The following is a 15422-nucleotide window of genomic DNA, read 5'->3' on the forward strand; positions in this document are numbered from 1 at the left end:
TCACAAAATGTTTTCCATATAATTATTTTGTTGATATATCTCTGGCATGCAGAATTTTAACAGACTTTTTGTCTCCAATGGCATTTGGATTATATATACATAAGTGATCAGCCTCAAATATACACACAGGAAAGCCAAAGTTGGCTGTTTTATTTAAAATATATCTTTGTTTCTTCTAGGTCAAAACTCATATATTTACCAATTTTTAAAAAATAACACATAAGCAAAACATCGGCCTTCTTTTGAGCTATAATTTTATATAGGTGTAAAATGTATTGCTGGTTATGAGGTGATAGGAACAGATAAATATGGAAGCAGCAGTTGTGAGTGAGAATTCCTACTCCTATTCAAAATCTTGGACAACTGATTTGTTAGCTACAGTTGGGGGATATAGAGGACACTAGAGAGTGCCATCAGCCTCTAGAAGTGTTGGAACAAGTACACGACTATGACAAAAGTGTATAAAAACTTTTATACTTTTACTTAAACTTTTAAGTATATGAATGAATATAAACAGTACTCAGTGACTGTATAGGTCTCTGTTTTCTTATCTTTAAATACAGATGATACTGTTAATAGAAAATATTTAGTGTGCACTTAACTTTGTGAAAGGGCCATTGTATGCATTGCTTGGTATGTACCAGATTTCTGCATAGTAGCTGCTATGATTATTTTCATTTCACAGGTGTAAAAACAGGCACCCAGGAATAATCTTAATTCCAGGAAGAACGAGTAACAAACCGCTTTCAGTGCCAGAATCAAGACTACGTATTCTAATTCCTACTTAATACTCTTTTCAAATAGAAGTAGTAAGAACAAACATTGTATGCTTCTGTCTCCCTTTACCAGTGGAGTATCCTCAATAGGCTTAAAAAAAAGAATATATAGTTCAACAAGCAAACAAATTCCACCAGTTTATACAGCAATAAGAGAGTTTAATGGGTATAGATTGGGGACAAGAGAACTAGTTTTGAATCAGAATTACTGGATATGGGGCGCCTGGGTGGCTCAGTGGGTTAAGCCGCTGCCTTCGGCTCAGGTCATGATCTCAGGGTTCTGGGATGGAGTCCCGCATCAGGCTCTCTGCTCAGCGGGGAGCCTGCTTCCTCCTCTCTCTCTCTGCCTGCCTCTCTGCCTACTTGTGATCTCTCTCTGTCAAATAAATAAATAAAATCTTAAAAAAAAAAAAAGAATTACTGGATATGAGTCTTTGTTATGCTGCTAATTATTCACCAAATATTCATTAAGAACTCAATTCTATCATGACTTCTGACAAATAAAAAAATACAGAACAGTGAATTTTTTGGATATGAACATCTGTAATTATATAAACATAGATATTTTAAAAATTACATATCTATCTATATCCATGTGTACCCAGTTATACCTATCTACCTACCTATTTACAGCTATAGATAAACACATATATCTTAGTTATATGTCAGTAACTTTGATGCCAGGTTAGTTCAAAGTGCTTATTAATCTCCTACCTTAATTCAGTTTAACTGAGAAAATATACTGACCCTTATGAATTAGCATATTGTCTTCTTCAGATAAACTAATAATAGGTCATTCGATTTAACTTAAGAGGACTGATTTTGTATCATAACATCAATCATGTGAAACTTAGCCAAAATCATCCTCTTGATATTTTTCATGGAAGATAGCTCCAGAAATTGTCCCACGCCCTTTAACTGAAATTTACTCCGAAAGAAGTAGAATGAATCCTATAGAAAGTAGGACTCTAGAAATGTAGCATTTTTTTTTTTTTTCCCCCACAGGCAGGCAGAGTGGCAGGCAGAGGCAGAGGGAGAGGCAGGCTCCCTGCCAAGCAAGGAGCCCTATGTGGGACTCGATCTCAGGACGCTGGGATCATGACCTGAGCTGAAGGCAGCTGCTTAACCAACTGAGCCACCCAGGTGTCCCGAAATGTAGCTATCTCTTAATTAAAACAACAACTACAAGTCTACAATACAACTCAAAATATGAAAAACAACTTTTTTAGTACTATTTCTGGAATGACTTTATCTGTGTTTTGGGAAAATATATTTGAAAATAAGGAAAAACTTACCCGAAGATATCATTTCAGTATTTTTTTTCTCACAGGTGTAATATGATATATATTATAATATCCTGATATTTTCTAAAGTCACTTTAGAGTGGGACATATGAATACTCTCACATACGGGGTCACCGCAAGCTGAATATATTTTCTAAATCTGTTAGCTATCATGTCAGCAATTCTTAGAAAACAGATCCAAAACAGCAGATGGCTGAGAATTTAGATTCCCTGTACTTAAACTAGTAGTAAAGATGTCAATACTCATCCACGGACCCAACTGAATCTCTGAATTCCTCAACAGAATGTTTCTATATATTGCTTAATTATTTTCCAGACTTGCAGGTTCAAGGTAATCTGACTCTAAACTACTTCATATTAATCTGTCATGGTATATAGCTTATAGGATTTTTGTGTGTGTGTGGACTGACTTACAAAGAAATATTTTTATTAACAGAGTTAAATCTTTTTTCATGTGTCTGATTTTCTGGAAGAAATAAAAACACATATAACTGCACCTAAATCAGTAAAGAATTATAATTTTAGATAAAATTATCTGAACAGTAATCATATTCAGTTGACAGAATCAGATTTGACCTCCAACTGAGAAGTGAAAGGTTACATTATAATCTATATCTATCAATACTCACCCCTATCCTTTACGATTTCAGTTGTATTTAATATTGTTTTAAATAGAGTTATCAATAAATTCTGAAATTAGATTTTGGTGAAAAAGAACTTCAACCACATTTGTAATGTGCATTTATGGAATATTTATCAATATACTATGATAGATTTGGTTTTCATGTTAAGGAAAAAACTACATTCATGAATCTTTCCATTAGAATTATATTAATAAAGATTGATTAATATACATTACAAAAACATTGTTTAGTCTTAGGAATAAGTTTGAGAATGGCAGATGGATTGTTTATCTTTTATTTAACAAAGAAGAAAAATGTAAGAGAGTTATAAGCACATTTAAAACGTATTATATATTTCTGAATATATGCAAGGTTGAATGGTTCTTATAAATAAGGACATCTGAAAAGTATCATCTGGTCATCACTCTCAACAAATATTTATGAATGACCCTCAAAGGATAGGTCACTAAGCTATGGGATTTAAAAATATACTATAGATTGGGTTTTTCTACTTGAGATAAAAAAGTACATGTGTACATACACACCTGGTCTCAATAATTATACTTAAAGTCCTTATTACTGATGCAATGTTTATCAAAGTCAACAATATTAAGTGACTTAGACTTCTGGAAAGTTTTACAGAATTGAACATTACAATCTGTCAAAAGTTTGAAAAGTATCACACTTCTATGGTCTTAAACAAATTGATGTAAGACACATAAACAGTTTTCCAGTAATTAAGTAATTAATTACTTAATTAATTAAATACGGGATTTTGCTTTCAGAATTCCTTATGCAGTAATTGGATGACACCTATATGAGAACACTGTTTGAGATCACCACTCCTGTATCATGACAAATCCACAGAGCAATATCGCCTTGAGTTGGATACCACTTGTAATTTACAAATGAAGAAAGAGAGTTGCAGTAAATGAATCAACCAGCCTTAGTCACATAGTGACAGAATCAAGGATTTCTTCTAGCTTTTCTGATTTCAAAGTTCACTCTTTCCCCTGTATTTCTTTACATCGTCAGAAGTAAGCATCTATTTGCATTGTGTTGTCAAAATAATTCTATAGAAAAAATACTTTACAAAAGTGTCAGCATGTTGGGAAAATAGAAAAACAAGGAAAACAATATCTAGAATAAAATAAAAAATTATGCAATAAGGCAGCATGATTTTAAAATATTATATTAATCATTCTGATTTTGTATTGTGGGCAAGAACCTTCTCAAGTTTGTATCCAGGCTCTGTCAACTTTTATGACATATGCATGTATTTGCATTATAAATATAGGACTAGTATAGGTGACAGAGCTCAGACAACATAAAGACGACATTTTTAACCACCAGGGATATACAAATAATTGAAGTGGCTGCCTCAAAGTTCAGTGAACCACTTGCCATTAGAACAGCCTAAAATTAAGCTAGATCGCAAAGACAGACTCTACCAGTCAATATGTATTTTTCGAATAGTTGATAAAAAATAAATAATAAAAATAACAAAATGAGTGGGAGCTATAGAGTCTACCAACATCAAGAGAATTTCAGTTACCTAACTGAGAATAACAAGTAAATTGTAAGACCTTAATTATAACCTGGATATCAAATTGTAATATCATTAATGTTCCAGTCATCAATTACAATGTGTGGAATCTGTTTCTCCATACCAAGCAATTCTCCAACACCGGCTGGGTACCTATACTATGTACCCAGAGATAGCATCCGATTCCATAGGTTAAAGGCTAAGTCCCACAAAACTATTCCCCTCTACTCTACTTCAGAAGTCAGTTTCAAGTGCAGGTTGTCACCTGTGCCTCTGACCAACCTGCTATAGATCACAGTTTCCAATGACTCCTCCTCATGCTTGACTAATATGCTAGAGCCACTCACAGAACTCAACATTTTGCCTACTATATCATGGGTTTAGTATAAAAGGATACAACATGGAACAGCCAGCTAGAAAAAATCCATAGGACAAGGCACAGGGAAAAGGAAGGACCTGGGGAAAAGTTCTCTCAAAGAGAACTGCGCTTGAGACTTAGGTTCTATCAATTATGACCCGTGTAACCTGAATGCATTTTATTTCTCAGAGACTCAGCTACTGATCTAAAAAAAACACAAGATGAACAATAGTAACTATCTCTTAAATTTGTGTGAAGATTAACTGTAATACTGGAAGGCACATTTAGGTGGAATAAACACTTAATAAATGTGAGAGGTATTATTTGAATTTTGTCAAACTAATTAAATTAGGCACGATATAAAATTGAACTACATAGCACTGGCGGGCTGGTCATGTCCACAGAAGCTGACCATCTCTATATTGACAAAATGGCTTTGATTGAGGGCAACTGTCACAAATGATTGGGACACTAAGTATTACAACGGTGAAAAGGATCTTAAAAAGTAACTTTCTTTTTGTATTACTGAGGAAAATTCTTCAAACAGTGAAGATAGCTTTTAGTAAGGTCACTGGCTGAGTAAACTGGAGCAAAATATACCGAGTCCAGAACTTCCTTCCTTGGGTACGTGCTTGTCAGATAACCTGTCAGCCTCTCAGATAGTGACGATGATTGCATTGATCAGTGTTTACCTCACCCTAACAAGTTCACAGTTTATTAAAAAGACCTATACATACAAAATAACTTTTCAAGAAAACAGGATAAACTCTCAAAAAATTTTTAATAGGAACAGAACATTAGTATAAAGAGCACATGTTTTGTTTGATCTCTTTCATTCCCCTTTTACTGGCTCCTTCCCAGTTGCACTCAATTGAATGGCGGAATATCCAGGTGTTTTGCTTCCTCGACTTTTAGTGTTCTGTATAAAAATATGCTAGCTCTAAACAAATAAGGAAGCATTTTACCAGCTTAGTAATTTTAAAAAATGACTATTTTGAGGCACATTTATAATCATCTTTTAAAAATACAACAGTATTAAAAACTAATGACTAGGTAACATGGTTTATATGAATCAAGATTTTTATTGGGTTGAACAGAATACACTGATTCTTCTCTTGGCATGTATTTAGTAAAACGTTAATCCCACAATATGTTAACTCTCCTTTCATCAAACGGCTTAATAATAATGTGCTTAAAATATAAATTACCAAAAGACCTTCTCTTTGAAAAGGAGAGAAAAGGTAAGGAAACACTTTGATACTGTGGGTTTGTTTAAGTTACCTGGTATTTTGCAGGCTTGATATAATTTAGAAAAATTCCTAATGCTTTCTGGAACAGCAATACTTGACTATAAACTGTTTCTTAAAAATGTATTCTCAAGAGAACTTCCAAAATATTCTGTGACCCTTCTTAAAATGCAGATTCATGGACTCAATGACATAGCACCTGAGTTGGAATCCCCAAGCATGCATTCTTAACAAGTTCCTGTGGTTTTTCTTAAGCATTTTTAAGTTGAAGAACCCCTGGTATTCTGACCCTTTACAAGCTCAAATTCTCCAAAACATAACGTTCTGTTCCAAAAAGCCTTGAAATAGAGTACCATATATAATATTCTCATTTAAGAATGTTCACATGTAGCTGAACATACATCCTCACATTTTCTGGCTGATGGCATTAAAGTAACTTTTCTGTGACTGTATGGAAATTATTTTAAGTACACAATTTTCAGAGGTATACATTCAAACTGATCTTTGGCTATGTCAGTAAATACCAGCTCCTTGAGTGAACAACCATTTTCTATTTTAGACTGGATTCTACCACTAAAGGCCAATAAATAAAACTTACTGATTTTATTGTATCTCTGACATACATTAATTTATATTCTCAGGTTTTAATTTTATAAACTGTACATAGAATTTATTATATGCCAGGCACTGTTTAGTGAACTATCCACATATCATATCAGGTAATCTTTACTGCAATTCTAAGAGTTAGGTGTTATTACCTCTTTCTTTACAGGTGAGGAAACCAAGACAAGGAGAGGCCATATTATGTACCCAGGACCTGCAGTAGCCTAAAGTGATGAAACCAGAATTCAAACCCAGGCAGTCCGCCCCAGAGTCTATACTATTAACTCACATTCTGCTGCCTCTGACATGAGATTGATAAATTTCTTTGAGGTCAAAAGTTGGAAGCTTTGATTTTATTGGGCTTTTTGCCTAATTCTTTCCAAGGTAAGTGAGAGACAGGCCAATTTAAAAAAAAGTCTGTTTGAACAGTCTTATTAGAAACCAGTCCTTTGGGCAAGCTTCTCTAACATAATGTCTTATTTTATTTTGTAGGATTTGCAATTAAAAATTATTTCATCAAAAATTAATATTCCAACTTAGTACAATGAAGCTTGACAGTTATTTTCCTCTTGTAAAATCAGTCACTAAACAAAAAGGAATTGCATGGGGTTTTGCTGTGTGTTTGACTTTACTATTTCTATTACAGAAGCTCTTCATCACCATGGACTTGAATGTTAAGAAAAAAAAATTAATATGGTTTATAGCAGTAATCCTCTTAAATGCTTGAGACTTTGCCAGCTTTCAACTAACAAGCCAGGTTATTAACGGCTGCGGTCCTACAACACTCAGGGATTATTGTCTAGGTCTGCTGACGAGGCATTGCTAGTGACCAGTTTGTAAAATGCAATCTGTTATTTTATTTCACAACCTGATCAATGATTAAAACTGCTTGAAGTACAAAAACCTGCCTTCCCAACCAGCTGATGATTTTTGCAATACATAGAATTGAATGGCTCTTTTTATGTGTGATTAAAGGTTCTGATTATTACCTGTGTAAGTTATCTGGCAGCTTTTTTTTTTGACTCTTGGTTTGATCAAGTAAACTTGAAAAGAACATCAAGATTTAAAAAAAAATTAACATTACCTTTAACTAAAAAAATGACAGCTCTGTCAGGAGACTGTCTCCCCTCACCTGATTCTTAATATGGAATTTCTGACAAGTATACAGATTTGCCTTAATTATTTATTCATTTCATTGAAACCATCTTCATCTGCTTTAAATTTCTAATAAGTCTATTTAAATAAAGAGACTCCTATTTGAATGTTGATTTTATACTTTAAAAATCATGAAGGTGTCTGTATTTATACAGAAGTGGTATTATGCAATGGTAATGGTTCTATCGGTAAATGGCTAAAGTAAAAATGCTAATTACATTAATGACATGATAACACTTCAAACCAAGTTAGTATAAAATAGCTACAGATATCAGTAGATTAAACAACAATAAAATACCATTACTGTTGCTAGAAAATGTGGAAGATGTAATCTGAAAACAGAAAAAGGAAAAAAAAACTTATTTCTACACATTTTTCACTAAGTTGGGTCAAATACAGCCAATTCCTTCAACATAGTAAATAGGGCAATTGTCTTGTTCCCTGTGTTCAGGGCCTGGCTTCATATTTTGACATCCTTTTATTTGTTTTGTTTAGTCTGACTGAGTTGATTTTACTATTTCATTAAAATCCCAGTACCTCTAGGTCTGATCTAAAGAACAGCTTACCTCCCCACCCCACCCTCCATGGGCAACTAGATTATGTCTTTGGAGATCAGCACCCCGTAATTATCAAGATTTGAGCTGAATTTCCCTACTGTCCCTTATGCCTGGAAAAACCTACTCCATTCTTTCTGCTAAAGTATGTTTTGTTTTGTTTATTTTTAAGATAGGCAGGGGAAGGAGTGCACATGTGTGCATTGGGGGAAAGGGGAGGAAGGGAGCAGAAGAGAGAATCTTAAGCAGATTTTGCAGCCCAGGGCAAAGTCACAAGCAGGGCTGGATCTCACCACCCTGAGATCATGACCTGAGCGGAAATCAAGACTCGACACTTAACCCACTGAGCTACCCAGGCACCCCAGACTGAAGTATCTTCGTTGAAGGTATGAAGTATTTGCATTTAAACATAGTGTAACCTATCTGAAATGCAGTGGAGAGAGACTCTGGGTATGGTGGACATTTTATTTCCAGGTTAGTTCTAACTATTTTCTTTCTTCCTTCCTTCCTTTCTTTCTCTTTCTTTCTTTCTTTCTTTCTTTCTCTCTTTCTTTCTTTCTTTCTTTTTAAAATAACAGTGGGACAGAGGCAGGTAGGATGCTTTTTTCCCCTCCCACACAAAGAGACAGAAGCAGGTAAACACTTAGACTACCCTTATATATGGGAGAATAAAAGTCAAGTCAAAATGTTTTCAAAAGGCTAGGAAGTTACTCCTACCTAGATTTTCACTCATAAGTTTTTGTGAAAATAATGATATCCTACAAGAGTCTTCTCTATAACTCCAAATTCCACTTTGATGAGAAAGCTGATAGAGGACTCCCCGCCTTGTTTAATTGTTTAGATTTCTGGAAATGGAATTAAAAATTTGAAATAATTTTCCTTTAGAATTTTAAGGTATCATGTGTTCCAAAATTTTTAGATGCTAATGAGCAACCCAATGTCATTCTATGTACTAAAATAAATAAATAAATAAAGCTTTGCCCATCTCACAGCTCTTATGAACTCATCACTAAACATGGTATTCAGATATTACAAGATAGTATGTCTTAGTGTATTGTCCTCAAGTAATTTTGAGGGGAACTCACTGAGCCCTTGCACTCTGCAAATCCTGACAGAACTTTTTTTTTTAAGCATTAAATCTCAAGGGTCTAGGTAATGATAGCTCTCAGTAAGTATTCATTTTTGCCCCTACTACGATTTATTTCACCCATGTAGTGCTTAAATTATAATCATACAGAAGAAACTCTAACTACTGATCCAGGGCAATAAGTTTACATTTTTTATACCTTTTAATATGCAAATCTCCCTAAGAAAGTTTTTATCAATAATTTATATGACAGTGTGAGAAAGTTTCAAGTATGTCTTAAGAAATTTTATGCAGGGAGATAATAAAAATTCAGAACTAAATTGAAGTGAGAATTTTCTACAAAAAAGGGAAGAATTAAAGAAAAAAAAAAATTAAAGGCAGTCTCCAGACTTGGGAAGTCAGATGTATTATCTTTTACCATTTGGTCAGAGTTAAGAACTTGGCTTCCTACAACCTCCATGATATGTTTCAACTGGTAAATATAGAGTAATTTGTTACAGATAGAGTCACTGACCCAAACTGATGCTTTATAGATTCATTTATGAATTCAGATAACCTTTTTCTTTCTTCTTATTCAAAAGAAGTTTAAATCTACATATAAAGTTTCAAGTGTTTGGGCCAAGCATATCTCCCCAATGGTTCGGGACCTTTGTAGTGATGGGTTAAAAATGGAGGAGTGGAATCTGAATCCTCATTTGCCAAAGACTGGTATCTTCCAAGTCTATGCAAATGTACATAGCATGTGTGAAGAGGAAACACAGCACAAGAATGTATTCATGTATTATTAACATGGATAATTTGAGAATATAGGATGCCAGCGAATTTTTGTAGAATACAGAAAATACATTCTTTCATATTCTATAATTAATTATAACTATATATAGAGACAGATGTATAAAAATGTATTATCTCCCAGATTAAAATATTATAACAATATAAAAATATCAGACTCTTTTTGCACCTTATTCTTCAAATCTCAAGGAATTTTCACGTTGATTATCTCATTTGTTTACTCAACACTCCTGTGAGGTGGAAGCACATTATCAAACTGTGATATCTTTTTCAGAGATAGTATTTTTCGAGGCTTTACTTTTAGCTACAGTATGGATCATTCAATGACAGAAGGCAATTTTAGAGGAAACTGTAGATACACCACTGTGGATACCATCTGCCAAAAAATATTCTCTACAACATATTCATCAGCATTATCTACTATATGACTTGGTTGCAGAGTTCTTTTTAAAAGTTTTTTACCATACAATTCTTAACAACTTCCTCCAAGTCCCCCTTTGAACAAAATGGATTAAGCCTGTGAATAGTAACAACAACAAAATTGGTAATAGGAGTGATAAAGTGGGAAAATTCAATATAGTTCTTGATATTCAGAAGGATTTCTATGAAATGCATGGATTTTAATACATCGCACTAAAGAATGGAGCCTTTGTTCTTTGTTTTCCAGATGGAAAAGAAAAGAAAACTGAAAGCTTTGCAAGATCTTTCAGTGAGACGCTTCTGACAAGTGATCAAATCATTGAACAGTTCTTCCTGAAAAATAATGTTCAGAAGTAGTCTAAGTATACGCCCTGTGACAGCATGAACATCCTTTTCTCAGTGTTGACATTCATTCTAATAATAGAAAATGCAGACAGACTGACACCCCCACCAAACCAAAAAAGACTGTGACTTCATGTCTCTGATAGAAAATTCTTATTAATGGAGATATTCTCAATGTTTAAATGGTTTTGAAACTGCCTTTTTACTTTTGATTATATGTTACCAAAACATTAGGAATGTGGCAGATAAAAACACAATGTAACTTAAGAAATAATGGTCTTATTCGATAAATAACAAACGTTACCTAGTAAGATGATGGCCTCTTTCATTATAGCATGACATTGATATATTTTAAAAAATAAATATGTAAGCAGTTTTTCAGTGTTTCTATAAATAAAGGTACTTTAAAAGTGATTAACTTATTAATAAGGAAATTTTCAGGCACAATAAAGTAAAAGAATGTTATAAAGAGTATGTTATAAAGACTTTTCCTGTACCTGTCACCTAATGCTAACCTAAGTTCATCTAGATCCTACTCACTTAACCACCTGGCAAGGCACACAGATTATACTAAAGGAATTGCCAAACATCATATAATTTATCAATAAATATTTTATATGTAGCTCCATATTTCCAAATTTTTCAAGTAAGATAACACTAAAATTCTTTTCTGGTAAGTTTTGTGAGTGAATTAAATTGCTGTCAATGTAGCAGCAGATGAAAAGATGCTTTTCACCCAAAGTCTGATGATACTGGAGTAGTTAGCGTTTCAGAGGCCAAGCTCTTTGAGGTAAGACAAGGAAATCCAAGATTAATCTATTAACAACAATTGCTAAGAAAGAAGAGAGTTTTTCTTTTATTTTTTGCATATTTGTTGTTTTTTTATATAATTGTTGTATACTATTCATATCTGATTTAGGGAATGCCAGTTAAGATTTGCTGTTATTGGGCGCCTGGGTGGCTCAGTGGGTTAAGCCGCTGCCTTTGGCTCAGGTCATGATCTCAGGGTCCTGGGATCGAGTCCCACGTCGGGCTCTCTGCTCAGCAGGGAGCCTGCTTCCTCCTGTCTCTCTCTGCCTGCCTCTCTGCCTACGTGTGATCTATCTCTGTCAAATAAATAAATAAATAAAATCTTTAAAAAAAAAAAAAAGATTTGCTGTTATTTTTAATGAAGAGTTATGATCTTAAGCAGAGTCTGAATTGCAGTACAATATCTTAAAAGTGAAAGAAGTTTCTATTTTTTTAAAAAGACATCTATGTTAGGTCTCGGCTATACCACCTATCATGCTACACTTCAGAGAGTGGTAAATCATTTCTAAAATACTTCTAAAAGAAAGCTCTAGCTAACTCTATTTCAGTGAGACAACTGGCACAAAACAAATAAACCATATGGTAAAGGTTTACTGAGTACAGAAAAAAAAAAAAATAGAATAAAAGAAGTCCTGAAAACCTTATCATTTCAAACTACTGAAAGAATTAGAGGTATTCAAACCAAAGGTTTGGCCCGGACCCAATTCTTAGTTCATAAAAAATAAGCTGCCTTCTTCGATTTGAAAAGGTAGACTATAAATGATGGAGGCCAATTACATGTATATTAACTAAAAGTGAGAAAATTGGGCAAATAGGGAAGAGTGAAAAAGCTGACTTAGTTCATTCAATATATAAAAAGAATTTGAGTTGACTCAAAACAAAATGGATTCTTTTCAGATGTCAACTAACTGTAGCTAATTTTCAGACAGATGGCAGTCTTATAGAACTGACTGTGGACCAAACATTAAGGCTGCTCATCTATCAATTTTTCTATGACTTAAATCCTACACACTTCTCATCACACAAATAATAACCTGCTTGTAAGGGTAAGCCTAAGGAAGACCTTAGACAAAAAAATAGTAGCCCAAATGACAAAAATACATTTATTTGGATAGTTTAATAGAGATTTGGAGTCAGACTGTGTAATTTAGTGAAAAGTATATATGAGGCTGACATTAAACATTTTACTTTCTATTTATTTTTTTAAAGCTTCAATTTATTTACTTTAGAGAGAGAGAGCACAAGCATGAGGTGGGGAGAGGGAGAATATAAAGCAGACACCCCATGGGGCATGGAACCCAACACAGCACTCAATTTCATGACCCTGAGATCATGAACTGAGCCAAAACCAAGAGTCAGGACGCTCAGCTGACTAAGCCAGCCAGGCCCCGTTCTGATTTTAAAAGATACAATCACTAATCTTTCTTACTGTGTTTTGTTAGGAAGTCTACTGGTATATGTTGTTAAATTGTCAGAGTGAGAAATATTGGCAATCCATCAATTGGCATATGTGAACAGGTATCCTGGCTCTGATCTTAAGGACAGACATTATCAATTTGAAAAATGGTTTTATACACCATTGGATTTTATTTATTTATTTGTTTGTTTATGCTATGGCTCTAAGTCAAATATTTATTATTTCTTGAGGCATAGAAAATTAACTGTTCATTTTTGTGAGTGTAGATTAGAATGGCTAGAATTTTTCATTATACAGTCCAAAAAATTTAATAGGTGAGGTACATCATCAATTACAACTCTACAATAATAACAACCAGCTAATGAAACACATAATAAAACAATCCCTCATGTTCATCCACATATATCCTTTCAGAGATTTCCTGACTCTCTGTGAAGGGATGGGCTTCCTTTATAATTTCCTATGTTCTCCCAAATACTCAGGTGCCTAAGTGTGACTATGCAACTATCTTAGGACTGAAAAATAAGAACTTTAGCCCTAACTTTGATACTCAGGAAAGAAAAATACCTATCAAGAAACAGAAGCAACACTTACTGTCAGGTTGTCTAATTTCTATTGCACTACTTCCTTCCATGATGTTCTACGTATTTCCTTTGTAAACAGGAGAAACAATTTAGGCATAACCACTGGCTTCCAACTGTAGATAGTGATAGGGAACTAAATAACATCAAAGAAAAAATTAACTGAACAAAAAATATAAATTTATATAATCATTATAATGTGAGTAAATGATAATCATTTATCCAATGCATTAACAAGTGTCATATAACTTTGACATGCAAAGTTCTCTTTCAATAATTTACCATAGGGATAAAATCCTGTATGTTTAGAAATGCGGTCTTCAATTTGTGATAGAAAAAATCTAGAAACAACCACACTATATAATAAAAATTGCTACATATATAATTACACAGTATATATATAATTGCTACATATGTACAATTTGTGTATATAGAATAATGCATTCATTAAATGAACTATTATAGACACTACAGAGCATCTTGTTTGCTCATATTTGGTGGTATGATAAAGTAGGTTTCATACCCCAAGTACAATTTTCAGTTGGATACATATAGTATGAATGATTTAACTGTACATGCTTATGCATTTATTTTTCAGTTTAGCAATCATGAGTTAGTTTTATAATAAAAAATATTTCTGTTCATATTAAATTGATAAAGCAATGAATATTCCCCTAAAAGGAATATATGAAACACCAGAAAGAACATCAGTGAAATCTTGAAATATTATGATTTCACCAGATTTTTTCAAGGCGAAAATCATCTGTTTATATCAGATCTGTCACATTTAGAATATTATTTAAATGACAGTTGGGATTGCTATCAGGTAGACAACTAGTAAATTAAAATCCAAAAGCTTACATGACTTCTTAATTTTCTTGGTGTTATTCTCTCTTACTTTGGCATACTACTCAAAAAATTATATTAAAGACACCTATATATTGATATGAAACAATGGTATGAAATAACAAAAACAGCATATATTTGAATTTAAAATCTGCTCCTTGCTAGTTGCATGACCTTAGGCAAATAACTTCAGTACATTTTCTTTCCCACAATCAAACAGCTCACATCTTGTCATGTTTAAAACCTTTTCATATCCTAAAATTCTATGTTTCATGTGTGGGAAAAGAACTGCACTAAATATCAGAGCATGGGACTCAGGCAAAGCTCTGAGCCACAACTCGTAGGAATAGCTCAGATTCTCACTTAGTAGACAAAATTTAAAGAAGTGAAGATGTAGCAAAAGATGGGTATAGAACCAAGAGGGAAATCATGACTTTCAAGATTATAAATTGGAGCACTGGGTGTGGTGAAAAAACAATTAATATTGTTATGCTGAAAATAAGTAAATTAAAAAAAAATAAATGTTTATTTTGCAGAGTTAAAAAAATCACATTACAACTTTATGCTAGAAAATAGAAAAGAGAAGGAAGAAGGAACTAATATTACTTGAAATGCTGAACACACATCAAACAAATCATGTATTATAACTCATTTACTTCTCACAAAACTGGGTTCAAAGTATATAATTAGCCCTTTTGTTTTCAGAGTAATAGGCATGGAGCCTATAAGAAACAATGCCAAAGTACATACGGAAGCAAATGGAGAAGCTAGATTTTCAAACCATGTCTAATGCCATAGTTCATTGTGTTTTCACTATATTCTAACATGCCACGCTCCCGTGCTTCTCCTGGATCTACAGAAGATCAAGTACGAAGGAGCATGCCTATTTCTCTGATAATGCTATGCTAAAAAGTCCCAACTGAAGTCAGTCATTTGTGAAAATCAACCCTGCAAAAACAAA

This window comes from Neovison vison, chromosome 5 (genome assembly GCF_020171115.1).
Source record: "Neovison vison isolate M4711 chromosome 5, ASM_NN_V1, whole genome shotgun sequence".
NCBI classification, from domain to species: Eukaryota; Metazoa; Chordata; class Mammalia; order Carnivora; family Mustelidae; genus Neogale; species Neogale vison.